Source organism: Rhinopithecus bieti, unplaced genomic scaffold, assembly GCF_001698545.2.
Source record: "Rhinopithecus bieti isolate Rb0 unplaced genomic scaffold, ASM169854v2 scaffold_1014, whole genome shotgun sequence".
Lineage (NCBI taxonomy): Eukaryota > Metazoa > Chordata > Mammalia > Primates > Cercopithecidae > Rhinopithecus > Rhinopithecus bieti.
Window position 1 is genome coordinate 994,586 of NW_016803499.1, and position 5,081 is coordinate 999,666.

At 44.6% G+C, this 5,081-nt stretch overlaps 1 protein-coding gene across 2 annotated transcripts in view; it reads left to right on the plus strand.

Moving 5' to 3' along the window:
• Window positions 1–5,081, plus strand: part of MICU2 (mitochondrial calcium uptake 2) — a 120,777-nt gene that overhangs the window by 109,463 nt on the left and 6,233 nt on the right. The window lies entirely within an intron of this gene.

Here is a 5,081-nt window from a genome sequence, read left to right on the forward strand (position 1 = left end):
TTTTTTTTGGGACGGAGTCTCGCTCTATCGCCGGGGCTGGAGTGCAGTGGCCGGATCTCAGCTCACTGCAAGCTCCGCCTCCCGGGTTCACGCCATTCTCCTGCCTCAGCCTCCTGAGTAGCTGGGACTACAGGCGCCCGCCACCTCACCCGGCTAGATTTTTGTACTTTTTTAGTAGAGACGGGGTTTCACCATGTTAGCCAGGATGGTCTCGATCTTCTGACCTCGTGATCCGCCCGTCTCGGCCTCCCAAAGTGCTGGGATTACAGGCTTGAGCCACCGCGCCCGGCTTATATAACTTTTTTAAAAGTTACTTCTATTGTAAGAAAAAAGAAAATGCAATAGAAGAACCCAGTTATAATTGCAAGATAAATATATAACAATTAGAAATAAATGTAACAAAAAAGAAGAAAACTTAATAGCCTTGATAGATATAAAAAGAAAACTTATCTAATTATAAGACATCCCCTATTATTGAATAGAAAGTCTTAGAATTATAAATACAACAATTCTGTCTTCAGTTAGTCTATAAGTGTAATGGTTATATTAGAACAGCCCAAGTTTACTGCAGTTAGAAATTAACCCTGAAATCTCCCTGGCTGACACTGAGTTTCTTAGTCATGCCACATGTCCATTGTGGGCTGACAGGAGTCTCTGTCTGCATAGAGGTCTAGTCCCATTCAGGGTCTGGAGGCTGTGCCATCTTGGAGTTTCATCATCTGGAAGAAGTACCACGCTCAGAGGCTGTGGCAGGAAAAGAAGGAGGGAGTCACAATCGAGCAACTAAATGTTTTGGCCTGGAAACATCACCTGACACTTGGCAGTTGACCAGACTAATCACATAACCCCACCTGAATGCAGGGAGGCAAGGAACTCCAGTCTTTCATATCTGCAGGCATCAGAATAGAGCCAGATACTGGTGAACACTCGTGGGTTTCAATAAAAATACCATTGAATTCTTCGGAAGAAACTAGACAAGCTATAAAACTTTATATGATCACACCTGTAATACCAGCACTTTATGGGAGGCCAAGGCGGGCAGATCATGAGGTCAGGAGATCGAGACCATCCTGGTTAACATGGTGAAACCACATCTCTACTAAAAATACAAAAAATTAGCCAGGCGTGGTGGCAGGCGCCTGTAGTCCCATCTATTCCAGAGGCTGAGGCAGGAGAATGGCATGAACCCGAGATTGGGCCACTGTACTCCAGCCCAGGTGACAGTGCGAGACTCCATGTCAAAAAAAAACAAAACAAAACAAACTTTATATGAAAAGAATGTCAACATATTAAAATATATTATCAAACCTTGGTAACTAAAACAGTTTGTTACTGACAATGAATTTGACAGACTCCAGGAATAGACTTAAGCATATGGGAAATTTAGTATTTATGAAATAGTATTTTAAATTAGTTGAGTAAAAGAATTATTAATAGGCCAGGCGCAGTGGCTCAAGCCTGTAATCCCAGCACTTTGGGAGGCCGAGACGGGCGGATCACGAGGTCAGGAGATCGAGACCATCCTGGCTAACACGGTGAAACCCCGTCTCTACTAAAATACAAAAAACTAGCCGGGCGAGGTGGCGGTGCCTGTAGTCCCAGCTACTCCGGAGGCTGAGGCAGGAGAATGGCGTGAACCCGGGAGGCGGAGCTTGCAGTGAGCTGAGATCTGGCCACTGCGCTCCAGCCTGGGTGGCAGGGCGAACTCCGTCTCAAAAAAAAAAAAAAAAATTATTAATAAATGGCATTAGGATAATTCACTGACCATCTGAGGGAGAAAATGGACATAAATCTCTATACCGTTCATTACTCTAAAATAAATTTTGGATGAATCAAAAAATTAAAGGTTGAAGAAAAAAATCAGACTGAATAAGTGTAGAATACAACATGGAAACAATGTTTCATCTTACGTTATATACCTTTCTAAGCAAAACCCAAAACCTTTCAAAGAAAACTTGATGAAATACCTAAAAATTAAAATTCTGTTGCCTCACCTCATCCCCTGCAAAAATTATAATCAGAGTCAAAAGAAAAGTTATCAACATGAGGAAGGGGGAGATATTGATATGTAAAGACCGGTTTTCTTAATTTATAATGGGATCTTTAAAAATCAGTAGGGATTGGCTGGGCATGGTTGCTCGTTCCTGTAATCCCAGCACTTTGGGAGGCCAAGGAGGTGGCCCTCTCGAGGTCAGGAGTTCGAGACTAGCCAGGCCAACATGGTGAAACCCAATCTCTACCAAAAAATACAAAAAAAAGTAGCCGGCCATGGTGCCACACACCTGTAGTCCCAGCTACTCAGGAGGCTGAGGCGGGAGAATTGGATGAACCTGGGAGACAAAGGTTCCAGTGAGCCAAGATGACGCCTGGGCAACAGAGTAAGATTGTCTCAAAAAAAAAAAAAAAAAAACAGTAGGTATCAAGAACTACTTCTCCTGAGTATCAAGAACTGTTCCTCCTGAGGAACAGTGCTGTCCACATTTAAAAATGGTCTGAGATTTTTTTCCCTATTTAATATATCACAAGAACCTGAAAATCAACATGTGAATAACTATAAAGTGTCTGAAATTTTATCCCTTTGCAAGTTAGCCTGCACAGTTTCATGGATGCTTGCAGAAGATACAAGACTATTGAGTCAGACACAAAGAATGTTATCATAATGTAGCAACAACATGAGCAACATACTTGTGTCAATTCCCCCTAGCCTCCCAAGCCCCAAGGACATGAAGCTGAGAGGCCCAGGTAGATGCTGCCCACACAGCAGATTCACATCAGGCTGAGGACTCTCATGTTAGTGATCTCAATGTTTTGTTATGGGCAGTAAACAAGCCTTCCTGAGCTTTGCTGCAGTGGGTGGCATTATGTATTCATGATACTGGACAGTCAGCAAAGCTGTCCTGTGCTCCTGAGGAACAGTGCTGTCCACTATACAAACAGTTCTCCTGCCTCAGCCTCCTGAGTAGCTGGGATTACAGGAACATGCCACCATGCCTCGCTAATTTTTGTATGTTTAGTAGAGATGGGTTTCACTGTGTTGGCCAGGCTGGTCTCGAACTCCCAGCCTCAGGTGATCCTCCTCGGCCTCCCAAAGTGCTGGGATTACAGGCGTGAAATCCTTGAAGATATAATCTGGAACAAAAATGCAGTTGGTGCCTCTGATAGATGTACAGAAACGTGAGACCCAGCTGGGCGCGGTTACTCACGCCTGTAATCCCAGCACTTTGGGAGGCCAAGGTGGGCAAATCGTGAGGTCAGGAGACTGAGACCATCCTGGCTAACACGGTGAAACCCCGTCTCTACCAAAAATACAAAAAATTAGCCGGACGTCGTGGCGGGGCGCCTGTAGTCCCAGCTACTCGGGAGGCAGAGGTAGGAGAATGGCTTGAACCCAGGAGGTGAAGCTTGCAGTGAGCCGAGATCGCACCACTGCACTCCAGCCTAGGCGACAGAGCAAGACTCCGTCTCAAAAAAAGAAAAAAAAAAAAAAAGAAACGTGAGACTCATGGAGAATGGTCTCCCACAATAAGAAGTTACCTAACAACCCATTAGAAATCTGGGCAAAGGACATAAGCAGGAAACAATAAGAGAAATCCTCAAATGACTAGTAAGCATGTGAAAAATGTTTTACTTCATTCACAAAGACATACAAATTCAGGCCGGGCCTATGGCTCACACCTGTAATTCCAGCACTTTGGGAGGCCGAGGCACGTGGATCACCTGAGGCCGGGAGTTTGAGACTAGCCTGGCCAACATGGTGAAACCCCATCTCTTCTAAAAATACAAAAATTAGCGGGGTGTGGTGGCACATGCCTGTAATCACAGCTGCTTGGGAGGCTGAGGCAGAAGAATCCCTTGAATCAGGGAGGCAGAGGTTCTGATGAGCCAAGATCACGCCACTGCACTCCAGGCTGGGCGACAGAGCAAGACTCTGTAAGACATACAAATTCAAATATTAATAAAATACCATTTTTCATCTATCAGAAAAGCAGACATCAGAAAAGTTACACCCAGTGCCTACTTTGAGGTCATGATAGAAGCAACCACTCTTTTATTTGTACTGATAAATACACTGGTTTTTTTCTTTTTCTTTTTTTCCTCTCTGCCTATCATCTTGTAATATACTGTTAAGAAAGTAAAGCAAGGTACAGAAATACGTGAAGAGATTGTTCCCATTGTGTAAAACGAGATGTGTATGTACATGTATATACTTTAATAAGAATAGAATATTAGCCAGGCGTATGGCTCACACCTATAATCCCAGCACTTTGGGAGGCTGAGGCAAGTGAATCACTTGAGGTCAGGAGTTTGAGACCAACCTGACCAATACGGTGAAACCCCGTCTCTACTAAAAATACAAAAATTAGCCAGACGTGGTGGCATGCACCTGTAGTCCCAGCTACTCGCGACGCTGAGACAAGAGAATTGCTTGAACCTGGGAGGCGGAGGTTGCAGTGAGCTGAGATCGCGCCATTGCACTCCAGCCTGGGTGACAGAGCGAGACTCCGTCTCAAAAAAAAAAAAAGAAATTTCTGGATGGAGACACAATGAATTGGTAACTCATGTCTGGGGAATGGAACTGGGAATCAGAGTGGAAGAACTTTTCATCATTTATCCTTCATGTTGTTTGAATTTTTTTTTTTTTTTTTTTTTTTGTGAGGCGGAGTCTCGTTCTGTCGCCTGGACTAGAGTGCAGTGGCCAGATCTCAGCTCACTGCAAGCTCCGCCTCCCGGGTTTACGCCATTCTCCTGCCTCAGCCTCCCGAGTAGCTGGGACTACAGGCGCCCGCCACCTCACCTGGCTAGTTTTGTATTTTAGTAGAGACGGGGTTTCACCGTGTTAGCCAGGATGGTCTCGATCTCCTGACCTCGTGATCCGCCCGTCTCGGCCTCCCAAAGTGCTGGGATTACAGGCTTGAGCCACCGCACCCGGCCGTTGTTTGAATTTTTAACCATGTGCACATACTACTTTTCAAAACTTTATTGAAATGTTTAAAATAAAATATCATGAAGTCACCAAAGCTCTAAACCAGTGAAGACTACACATTACAGAGGGCGTGATCCTGAACATCCCTACAAAGAGA